At 38.7% G+C, this 13078-nt stretch overlaps 1 protein-coding gene across 5 annotated transcripts in view; it reads left to right on the plus strand.

Moving 5' to 3' along the window:
- LOC139967417 (uncharacterized) overlaps positions 1-12876 on the plus strand; it is a 31408-nt gene extending 18532 nt beyond the window's left edge. For 3 of the 5 annotated variants that reach the window (XM_071971212.1, XM_071971174.1, XM_071971184.1), the window contains 3 exons: positions 4286-4832; positions 8174-9818; positions 10263-12876. The gene's annotated coding sequence lies outside the window, so the exon portion shown is untranslated. The remainder of the gene's footprint in view (positions 1-4285; positions 4833-8173; positions 9819-10262) is intronic. The other 2 variants (XM_071971192.1, XM_071971202.1) reach the window with 2 other exon arrangements.
- Positions 12877-13078: the final 202 nt, after the last annotated feature.

Consider the following 13078-nt stretch of genomic DNA (forward strand, 5'->3'; position numbering starts at 1 on the left):
AAGACGTTTAAAGAGGTTATGAAATGGAAAAAAAATTCTTTCTCATCGTATTCTGTATACTCGTAGCTTTCCAATGATACCCAATTTGTGTCAAACGAAGCTTGCATCCTCGAGGAATAAACGATCAAAAATTCGAGGGTAATAAAACCTTTCGAAAAATTGTTGTATTTACGGTAATGCGGCGTGACGTCAGTCGAGGAACTCAGCTCACTTCCGAGACGCTATGTTTACATTCTTAAACGTCTGAGAACACACAACATTACACTGTTGCAGCGCTCCGTAGTAATTGAGATTTAGTGTTTGGAGTTTTGTTTTTACGTAAATTTATCTCGTTACTGTTAAATATGCGGAGCCGATATGTGGTATCAGGTTGCTCCACCACAAGTAAAGACGGATTTCTACTGCAAGCTTTTTCAAAAGATGACAGAAATCGAAGAATTTGAACACGACTCGCTCAAAACACTACACATACACAACGTTATGAGTGACTGTAGGCCTATACTGTTACCAAATTACTTGTTATGACCATAGCCTAGGCCTCCTTGATACAGCAAATGATGATATTTTGTTGGTTACCTAATATTTTGCACAAAACTTAAAGCCAGTTGGTTTGAGAACAATCAATTCTAGATCTGCAAGTTTTCTTTTGTGGTAAAACTGGCGTTGTGTTGTGATTTTACGTAACAGTTGGATGATACAATTACACGGGCTAGCCTGTTATACAACGTCTATTAGTTAGGTCTAGGGCCATGTTACCAGTACTATTATAGGGTTGCACTGTAACAGAATGTCACATTTTCCTTGCACTGTAAGACACAAAATTCTAGGAGCTTCGCTACGAAGTTAAGTAGCAGGATCATCAACATTCGAGATAATTTGAATCATATGAAGGTCTTAATAACGGTGGTTTTATTTATGCTCAACCGACCAGTTTCGGTTCAGGGTCGTCCAACCGTTCTGCTCGGGGACTTCGCTCGGCAGCGAGGCGTCTCGGCCATCAGGATCGTTTTACAATTCTTCTACAAGGGGCTCAATTGATAGGGAAAAACACCGATATTATCTTCATCACCCTCAAAACTATTTCCTCTTCTTCCTCAAGAAAATAATTTTAGTCAAAGCTTACGAATGTCCTGAGAGGTGGAGTCCTATTTCCTCGGAATCGGAAGATTCGGGAGAAGACATTTTCAATTGATGAGAAGAGTGTTGTGGTTACATGTAGTAAACTGTGTAACGCCGTATCGGTAAACAGCGGGGTGTCGGCTTTGGCTGAAAGGGTTCCTTTGATGATGTCAGATGAACTGCGGTGGGCAGCTTTGCTTTTTTTTACGAGTGGCAGCTCGAGAGGTCTCTAGGGAATACTGTGACAGCGAATTTCTGGCGTTTGAAGCCGTATTTACGGAAAGTTGTGCATGGGTGGTGTTGTAGTAATGTAGATAAACCATTCCAAGACATGAAAAATTTTCACTTCATAACCTCTTTAAACAAGTATTATTATCGCGTATAAAATCGTTGACAAAAAAATTGCTGCGTAGACACCTTGTATAATCCCTGTACGAGTTTATACGCAGGTTATGCTATTGTACTCAATGAATAGGATTAAAGTCGCCGAAATAATTCATGTGATGTTTGAAACAGCCGTTTCTTAACTCGTAGTTTAAGATGTGATATTCACCTAGCATCGAAGAGGACGCAGGTAAAGTGTGTGCAGACATTAGGCGAAGTCTGAGAACTACTGACAAAGCAGCATGAAATTGGTTGAGAGTCCCACACAGCACTGTGTCATTCGTAACATGTTTGTAAACAATCTATTTTTAAATTACACTTATTACGCGATAGGCATAGGACTGACTGTTGGCTATTTTCAGAAATTTCGCAAGTGATGAAACATTAAAAACCGGGAGAGAATATGAAACCGGGTGGCCGGGAGATTCGGGTAAAAACCGGGAGTCTCCCGGTAAAACAGGGAGAGTTGACAGGTCTGCAATTCCAGCGAATAAACAGATGGTTACGCTAGATTTCCACATTGACTTAGTGTGGTGTTAGGCTACCATGTGGTTGAAGACAAAGCAATAATGAAAGTATTCCATGGGTATCTTATAACTGCAGCACAATTTCAGTGATTGAAAAGATGGTTAGGATAGATTTCCCCATTGACTTAGTGTGGTGATCTAGGCTACCATGTGGAAGAAATTGAAAGAATTTTCACAATTATTATGTTTTCATTCGTTTATTTCTTAGAAGGAAAGACTGACAATTACATTTTACTTATGGATTATCGATGGGATAACTGAAATAACAATCGCAAGTGGATTTTCACTAAAAGTTTATTCCAAATGCGATCAAAATGCGGGAATTGCGCAATCCCGCGGGTAATGCGAACCCTGGCCGGCATTATAGATAGTAGTAGTAAAATTGTTTAATAGCTAAATTGGATATTTATATGGTCTAATCCAATAGAGGTGGAGAGCAAACATAAGCAGTGGCGGCAGTGCAATGTAAGTAGTGATGTTAATCATGAAGTTATTGACAAGGTAATGAAAGAAAAAATTGTTACTTTGTCAAATGGCCAAAGTTTTTTGGTTTTTTTTTTTATAGTCAAGACAATAATTGTTTCTTATCAGTCATTAAACATGGATAACAGGAGGTTTTGTTAGATGCAAGAAGTGAAGTGAAAATATAAAATAATTACGTCAACCCACTAAGCTTATCGCAGTTATACTGTGTGTTGTTAACTGCCAAAACTGGATAGTAAATCGAAAAGCATAAGTGCAAACTAGCGTGAGAGACTTATGAAAACCCTTACGCGGTAGATAAGTGCACCTTTCCTGGCTTTGAATATCATTGAATCGAATGATCTACATTCTTCTCCCGTTGTGGTTGTGGTGAATCAAAAGCGCGGAAAAATACAATCCTTTATGTGGAACGTAATAATCGGTTCTACCTAATCGGTAATTACTCCACAACCAAAACTCAGAATTTATTTATACTTGGTAATAATATGTTGGTAGATAGCAGGTACATGGTGATATATTTTCAAGTTGATATTATGCATATTTACTAGGGGGCAGGGCTTAAGTTTATTTTCACTAAAGTAGCTTGTAAACACTGTAACTGAACAGCAACAAGTTGGTTTGAAGTCATACTTGGTACATAGATGCGCCATAGTGAGTAGATGAACCCTATTGAGTTTGGTGCTCATCTCATAAATAATAATGAGGTCACGGGCCAAACGTAAATATCTCCAACTGCTAATAACCCTGCAAACGAAAGTCAGAATTTATTCATTATTGGTGTTAATGTGTTGTAGATAGCTGATACATGGTGATATATGTTCAACTTGATATTATGCATACTAATTAGGGGGCTGGGGTTAAGTTGATTTTCACTAAAATAGCTTGTAAACACAGTAACTGACTAAGAAACAATTTGGATTGAAGGCATACTTGGCACATATCTGCAGCATAGTGAGTAGATGAACCCTATTGATTTTGGTGCTCATCTCATGAATAATAGTGAGGTCACGGGGTCAAATATGAAAATCTCCAAATGCTTTTAACTCTGCAACCCAGATTCAGAATTTATTCAAACTCGGTATTATATGTGGTAGTAGATAGTGGGTACATGGTAATATATGTTCCTGTTGATATGATGCATATTTATTAGGGGGCAGGGCTTAAGTTAATTTTCACTAAAATAGCTTGTAAACACGGTAACTGAACAACGGCAAGTTGGATTGATGTCATACTTGGTATATATATATATGCGCCATAGTGATTAGAAGAGCCCTTTTGATTTTGGTGATCATATCAAGAATATTAATGAGGTCACTGGGTCAAATGTAAACATTTTCAGAATTGAATCATACTTTGTGTGAAGGTGTTTGGTAGATAGCGGGTAAATGATAATGTATGTTCAATGTGATATTATGCACATTTATTAAAGGGCAGGGCTTGAGTTGATTTTTGCTAAAAAATAGCTTGTAAACATGGTAAGTTAATGTATTTAGTAGGTAGGTCCACAGTCAGTGAAAGAACCTTGCTGATCAATTTAATCAACAATGACGAAAGCTTGGGATTATAATCTCAATTGGCAAGGAATCACAATAAGCCCACTGGCTTGCTGGTTCTTAGTTTTATTCATTATTTGTTACTCTTGGCATCACAGAGAGTTTTTAATCTTTCTATGCAGTGTAACAATTAGTGCCAAGCAGAACATGATTAGTTCAAACAGGTTTTTCTTTTTGGAGAAGCTTAAGTCAACAATTTATGACATTGTTTCTTTTCAGATATTGTGGACTCAAGCTGGGCTTACAAGATGATAAAGGAAGTGCTAAATTTTACTGGATGGTATTTCATCGGCCGTGCAGAATACCTGGAGAGCATTTCATGACGCTTTTTACCTGAATATAAACTTGTCATTGGGCAACACAGATCCTAACATACTGGTGCATCTTATCAATCCCTGTGTTTCGCCCAAGGCTAGATTGCATAACTTTTTTTTCCACAAGAAGAATAGGGATCCTTTAGCAAGACATGTAAATGTAAACTGCTTTTGATCTAAGCTGATGTTAGAAGAGCACCATGTTTTAATAATATACAGAGGTGTATGGATACTCTTGATAGTTGATGTCTAGATGTTTGATGTAGCAGTCTGGAGACTGGAGAAGGAATTAAAATTTGAAGAAATGGAGGTGTGTCACAAATGGAGAAAGGAGACTGAAGTACACATTCAGACCAGCAAAGCTTCAAATGTCCTGGAAAGGATGAGTCATTGTGGATGAACACACTACACCCAGTAGTTGTGTTGGATGCTCTTGTCAACGACCCACAGAGGTATGTAAAGTAGAGTGATATTGGTAGGTACATGCTGATAAATGCAGACTGCACAATAACTAACCTAAGGCAAGGTAGACCAAACATAAGGGAAAAAGCAATGGACACTGTACATGTCTGTATTGGCTGTTAAGTTGACTAGTACAACCCTTGCCCATTCCTTCCAGGACAACCACAAAATTAGAATGAGAAAGAAGGAAAGGATTACTGACTTGTAAGTTAAATAGTGTTGATGAATATGTTTTAAACTCATGCTTTCAATTTGATGGAGTGAATGCTTGCATAAGATGTTTAATACTTAAGATGTGTTGATAATCACAGTAGAAACCTCACATACATACACCTGCTTTCCTGCAGAAGTGAAATGGGCATCCAGAAGAACCACTAAATGTCAATCTCTTTATATATTTATGGCAAGTCCTGTGATGCAAATGAAGTTAATCTCATATGAGATAACTAATCCATTTGAATTGTTCACCACACGGTAGGGCTGAGTCATTCCGGTTAATTCACTAACCGGTTAACCGTTTCTATTAACCGAACGGTTAACGTTTAAACGTAACCCGTGTTGTTGGCTCGAAATAAGAGCCGAAAATCAGAGTTATAAAGCTCAGATTATAATTCCGAAAGAGCGCCACCACTTTTGATTCGGAAGTACATTCTCAAAGTAGCGCTGCAAGTATCGTTTTTTTTCGTAACGCGTATGTCAAGAATTTGGTTGTATTTGCTTAGTTTTGACGATCGTTACATTGAAAAAGACGAATCGCGCGTTTTCATGAAGTTTTCAACAGATTTTTGCTTCTCTTTTCAGTTCATCGGTAACTGTTACAGAGATTTTTGAAGCAAATATTTCTTCGTTAATTGCGTAGCCCCTACTGTAATAGCGTAGGCATTGTATGGCAGTTATAAGCCTAATATTACTAGGCCTACTTAATATTGGCATTGTGTATTGAAGTTCGCGATCATATGGAGTGTACGACTACAAGGCTTTCACCAGCTAGGCCAAGGTTAGGAAAGTCGGTTGTTAGGAAGCGATTACTACAGAAGTGTACGGTAGTAGGGCTAGGCCTACGCAATTACAAGTACAACAATGGGTCACAAATATATTTAATTTGTGCATTGTGGCGGGGTAGGCAGAGGGTAGGGAGGCAGTGTGGAAAACATTGTTAAATTTCACGCGAACACCCTGTCGATTTCCCAATGGAGTTCGCGCAGCGAACACAATTAGCACGTGTAGCATAATGGCGTGGGGTAGTCCCCCGGTGGGGTCGTGGCGTGTCTGGCGATAAAATATTCGCAGCTGTGGATGCAAAATACTGAAAACTTTTTGAATTTAAATTGTCACGAAACTGATGAAAATTTTGAAATGACAAGTTAGATTAGCCATAATGTTATAAAATGAAAGGAGATTTATCTGTCTTACAATCTTTAAAAAGTTTAACTTACAAAACATGCGATATTATGAAACAAACAACGTTCGGCAAAGTCCCGTTTCTAGACTGCCTAACAATGAATAGCTTGCACTATACTACATCTACGGTAGGCTACATTTTCCAAGGTACCTTGCCAAACAACTATGAGCTCTTCCCCTGTCTAACACCTGTTTGTTAACATTTTTTGGCATGTTGCCAAAGAACGTTTCATGGTCTAGAATTAATAAGGTCAGTCAGTTAAGGTTCGGTAAAGTTATGCGAATTATTATCTTAGACGTTTAAGAAAAGTAGGTAAAATATGATCCCCGTATTAACAGTTAGGTAAGTAAAACAGCCAACTGAGTCCTCCGCATGAACAAAACAATCTATTCCCCATGATACATGAAAGTAAACCTTGTAATCACATGTTTAAGGCCACTCGGCATGATTAACTAAATGCTAAATATTGTTTCCATGTGCTTGTAGAAAACGTCAATTTTGCAATATACAATTAGTTGTGTTTTTGTAGTTACATGAGATCCGTAACCGACGAGGTGGTTAGGCTATTTGCTATACACTTAACTATGGTAGGATATTATTTTCTCCGTAATTTTGGAAATTCTAGAAAATACTTTTTCCCCCGCTTAACACCAGATGTGTTCTTACGTTTTATTCATAAATGGGTGTACTAGAGCCTTGTTTACATGACATTGTAACATTTAGCACGACATGCCAGTTTCGCGTGAATTAATCGAAAGTGTTTTGCTCGATCTTTCGTAATATTTGAAGGTGTACCAGTTTACCTTTCGTACACAATTGGTAATTTCTCTATTGATTTTCAGAGTGTTTTTCTCTATACAATCAAGTGAATACGTTGTGCATTGAGTATAAACTTATCACGAATGCAAGAAAACGATGCGGGGATTTCCAGCAGACAAATGTTTTCTTTGTGGGATTACTGAGTCAGTTGAATGGAATCCCGCACCTTAGAGGGAACACTGAAGTTGACTGAACTGAAGTCAACTTCATACGAAAGAAAACGTTTACTACTTTAATACAATATAAATTTGAAAGGATTAGATGCAGACTCGCCACGTTGTCGAATGGGGTAACAATAGGCGCTTCATGGGTCACTTACCGCTTGGTAATCCCATCAGTCGTACCGCCGATCTTAAAAATCTTTGTATGGATGCGTGATAAAGTTTGCAATTGTTACGTGATTTTCGGCAAGCAAATGTTGCGGTCTATTTCGGGAACAAAGTGATGTGAAGACGCGCCGTTGCGACTGCGTAATTGGCATTACAAAAACGGTTAAACTTATACGATGTACGGCGGACGTTTATCCGGCCGTTCGGTCGGTTAACCGGTTAACCGTTTAACCGTTACAGCCCTACCACACGGTAAGCAATCCAGATATAAATCCTTCGCTAGCATGGCATCGAGATAAAAGTCTGTAAGATATTGTACTTAATTGTTTGTTACTCAGTTGACCTGCTCATAAAAGTCCTGAGGACAATGATGGTTATGGATGCCCTCGCCTCTGGTTTGAAACCTGTATCCCAATTATGAAGAGCACACAGTCCACAATAAGAGGTCAATCCTACATCTGCTCTTGCTCAGATTAGACATACAGGTCACAAAAAAGTTCAAGAGCTAAAATTGCAAAGAAAGCCAAAATAGGGAAGAAAGTGGATGCAAAATCTAAACCAGTACCAACGGCTGTGATGTGTTCATCTCACAGTGGACCAAATTCAGGAAATAACAGAGACAGTGTCACAGAGAAATGAGACTGAAGTACACATTCAGACCAGTAAAGCTTCACAGTCATTGTTGTGTCGGATACTCTTGTTAATAAAAGTAGATGTAATTGTGCTCATCATTTATTGTTTACCCCATTTTGCAATATCTATTTACTTTGCTCCTCAATAGATACAATGTCTAATCCAACTAACAGAAAATGGTGAAGTGATTATGAAACCATCTGCAGCAGCAGAAGATGCTGAAAAGAGGTATAAGGATGCCCGACTACAGTACCTTTCCCTACAGTCAAGTCCCCAGAGGAGGTGAATAGAACTGGAATAGTGGAGCATGACCGCACAACACTCCTGGGCCACTTCAAGCTTCAGAGAGGTCAATTCTACAGCAAAACCATTTAATGGGTACTTGAGAATTATATCAGGTATGCCATGCACCTATGGAGGAAACAAGAAGTGTCCGGGTCCTGAGAAGACTGAGCTGGAGGCAAAGAGGGCAACTGTGCAAACATTGATGCATTTTGTGAAATATACATCATCTTTTGAAAGTTGCAGAACAACACATGAGATAATTCTTGCAGGCAAGCAGGCATACCTCAAGGCTACTGAGACAGGGGACCACGGATTTAGACTGCTTGGCTTTGACAGGTTTCACAAGAGGATGTATTATGATATCATGAGCTGATATATATAGTACAGTAAATGGATCAGACAGCAAATGTATAGTTCATGGACAATCCCATGTTTAGATTAGTCCGACTTGACAAACAATTGTTAGCCCATCCCAGGAGAGATGGATGAAAGCAGAAATGAGGAGGTTTAGACTCCTTCCTGGTACTGTGGATTATCTTCAGCTGTCAAAGTAGCAAGCTTCTCTGTTGAGAACACCACCACCTAGAGAGCTTCAAGCACGCATTTATCAGAACTTTCAAAACCTGACGAGTTCTGGTTGCATCCTATGCTTATATGGGGCCCGGAGGTAACTTGTTTTCATTTGCTTGGGTTCCATGTTTGCTTGGGTCCCATGTATGTAGGGACTTGTGGAGGATACACAGGCCTTCCAATACCAGGACAGTACTACAGAATAGCCAGCACTCTGCAATGTAAGAAGTGCAAATGCTCGCCATGGGCATGTGACCAACCAGGATACTTGAAATTACTGCCACAGACCCTGCAGAACATTTTCCCTGCCCTGATGACCTATATAAAAGCTGCTTGCAAATGTGACCAGCTATGGAGGTCTGGCTGTTCTCCTACAGAAGTATGCAAAGAAATATAAGAACTTAATCAACTAAGGTACAAGAGGGCCCATACATAGTATTTACATATTGAACATACTGTCTGTGCAGAAAGTTACAGCTCAGTTTACTTTGGACAAGGCAGTCGGTCTCCATTTGGAGAGTATGACGTATCTGAGCAGACTATGATTCAGAAGCCTGGGTGGACAATTGGTGTGATTTTGCCTCACAATGTTCAACAAGACGTCACAAGAAGCCATCAAAAAGTCACATTCTTACTTCAGGCAGTGGCCCAAGTGCTGGCGTGGAGGTGTTAGCTGCCAAAGTTGTGAGCCACACACAGTGCCTGCACACTGAACTATTAGGAAGACATAGTCTAATTGCTTGATAGCTTCCACTACCTCTGTCAGATTTCCAAAGCATGCACCTCATCAGCCCACCCTGCATATGGTTGTTCATGAGGTTATTCTCAAGTATTTTCTTCATTGTAGACCCCAAGGATATTGAGAACCATAGAAGAGCCATGTCTGTCATTGGAGCCAAGGAGGACCCATCAAAGCAAGAAATTAGAAAACATTGCAGGTGAGCTTCATTGCTGTACTTAGTTGTCTGTTGCAGCACAACTGAAACTAAATTTCCACTGTTATTGAAGACTGAGGAACCTAATCAGAAAACATGAAGTCACTTGCCTTATCACCTCCCATTCACATATCCTTTCTCCAATGCTAGGTGGCAAAATAAATCAAGTTCAAACAGTTATGTTCATACCTTGCATGTTGTTAATACTAAAATGATTGAATGAACAGCAATATATGAATAGAGCAATCAGTCATCCTTTGATTTCATTGCACTGCACCCTTTGGTTAACAATTGTATTAATAGTGATGGAAATGAAATCGATATCAAAAACAAACATTTAGTGAAGACTCTTCACAGAAAACATTGACAGGAACCTCACTATAAACATGTACTTCTTCATCAACTTCAAATGTTCAGTCTTTGTTTCTTATTTTGTTGTTGTTTCAGTGTCCGTCCAGAACTATTATCCACAAGAGCTGGAGAAGAGACACCCTGAAAAGGAGGAGACATTGGAAGTTTAGAAGGAGTTGGGGATTTCTACAGAGGTATGTCTAGAGACATCGGTCGGCACATGCTGATGAACAAATACTGTACAAAAACGTATGAAAAGTTGTTAAGTAAGTAAGTAAAACTTTATTGCTCTATAAAATCAGATATTTCCATACTCGCACATTATAAGAAATACAAAAATATATATAAAACTATATTCATATTTACAATTAATAACTTAATAAGGTAAGATCAAGTTAAATAGTTAAAGTCAGAGAGCCTACCCATCCAAGGACTAGGCAACCACCTAACTACTCAAATTGCTGTTGTAAAGTTTAATTGCACGAGGGATAAATGAATTGCGGTGCCGGTTAGTCTTCAGTTGAGGAAGTCTTAGTCTACCAATGCCCCTATCTATTAATCTGTCATGGAGTTGAACATGAAATAGGTGACTACAGTCGTCCCAAACAGAGTTGAGCTTGGACTGTAGGAGACACTGGTAGACAAAATCAACAGCAAACTGAGACCCCCCTACTAATATTTCAGATTTTATAATGGTGTTGTCAACACAACCCCTTTCTGTCTTACTAAAGTTACCACCCCAACAAATGAGGCAGTATCTCCAAACGCCACAGATGGTAGCATTATAGAACATATCTAAAATTTCCGTACGTACATTGAAAAGTGACATTTTCCTCAGACAATAGTATCTCAAATTCAACTTTCTAACCAGGACGTCAACATGATCCGTCCAAGTCAATGTATCGTTGAAAACCACTTGCAGATATTTATAGGTAGACACACGTTCTACCTCATTCTCTTTAATAATTACAGGCGGTGGTGGAATAACATTGTCTCAAGTGATGACCATTTCTTTTGTTTTAGAGACATTTAATTGTACAAAGTTAGAGTCACAGTAGTCCACGAATGATTGCATTTGGCGGAGGTATGCCCTATCATCATGTCCATGTATGAGTCCAGCCATGGCGGTATCATCCGCAAACTTGATGAGAGGGCACCTCTCCGACAGAGATCTGTAATCAGACGTGTATACTGAGAAAAGAAAAGGAGCCAGGACAGTCCCTTGAGGGGCTCCTGTATTGGACATAATAGTATCTGAACGGCAGGTGGGACTAAGTTTCACAAACTGTGTACGGTTGGTAAGGTACGTCATAATCCATTTAATTAAACCATCGGGGATGTCCATTTTTAAGAGTATAGATACTAAATTATGGGGTTGAATAGTATTTAAGGCAGAGGAAAAATCGAAAAACATGACCCGTGCAGAATTACCAGAATGTTCTAAGTGAGAGTATAGCCTGTGAAGGATCACAAGGATGGCATCTTCACAGCTGCGACCAGAATTGTAATTTGTAAATGCAAATTGCAAATTGTATAGAAAAGGAGTTATGTAAGGTTTAAAATGTTTTAAAAATAAATGCTCATATACCTTCATTGGCACGAACGTGAGTGCTACAGGGAGCAAGTCATTCATACATGATATTACTGATTTTTTAGGAATAGGTATAACACACGATTGTTTCCATAAAGAGGGAATATGTCCAACCTTAAAAGACTGATTGTATATAACAGTGAAAATATTAGCCAGTTCTATTGCACAATGTTTTAATACCCGTGATGAGAGATGATCAGGCTCGGCAGCCTTTGATGAATGTAACTTAGAAAACTGACAACGGAAACTGACGTACGTCGTTCTCAGTCACCACTAGGTTGCAGTTAAAATCAGTAAGCAGTCCTTGCAGATTAATATGCTTCGTAGAAAAATCATGATTGTCAAAACGGTTATAAAAATAATTCAGTTCATTTGCATAATCGACTGTAGCAGCAGGTAGTTGGTAAGAGTTAGTTTCATTTGTGTATCCACTCGTCAGGCGCATCCCTTCCCAGACACGCTTCATGTTGTTGTCAGTGAAATATCCTTCCATTTTGTCACGATAAGCGGCCTTCTCTTCCTTGATTACCCGTTTAAGTTCAAATTGCACTTGCTTTAATCTGGAAGCTTTAATCTTTCCGGATCTCCTTTCCCAAAAAGTCATTTCTTCTTATTGATGACATCTTTGACTCTTTTATGTGATCCATGGTTTATTGTTATTTGTAGGAATAGTTCTCTCCACACAAAAGTAAATATAGTCGCTTATTGTATGTGTTAGTTCATCTATGTCTCTGCTGGCCTCCACGAACATATTCCAATCTGTACAATCTAGTTCAGCTCGGAGATGATCCAAAGCATCATCATTCCACTATTGAATGGTAAAACATAATGGTAGTAATGGTAGTATGATATATGTAGTATGATATATGTTCAATTAAGGGTTAAATAAGATATATTTTACGTCGAAACATATATCATGTAATACAAGTGTACGCAGGGTCAGAATTAAAAAAAAAATAAGGGGGGCTATTTGTGACTGCCAGTGCAGGGGCTCCTTTTTTTGTTTGCGAGGGCCATTTTATAGTAATATATTAAATAACATTGTAACTACCTGCAAACTGCATTCTAAAAGAACACAATTAACCCAATTGATCAAAACTTTCAATTTGTATTTAAAAACTTGCTTAGGCATGTACTATACAGTAGGTTGGCATGCGTGAGTCCTTAGCCTATGCAGTACCTCCCTGCAACTTTGAGCTGCCACTCGATAAGTACATTTTCCCAATTATTTATCTTGTGTTTTAGCAGCAGAATGGGACACGCAAAATAGCACTATTACTCCATAACACTGCTTAAATCAAAGGGATCTTTCACTCAATGA

The sequence above is a fragment of the Apostichopus japonicus genome, chromosome 1, assembly GCF_037975245.1.
Source record: "Apostichopus japonicus isolate 1M-3 chromosome 1, ASM3797524v1, whole genome shotgun sequence".
NCBI lineage: Eukaryota > Metazoa > Echinodermata > Holothuroidea > Aspidochirotida > Stichopodidae > Apostichopus > Apostichopus japonicus.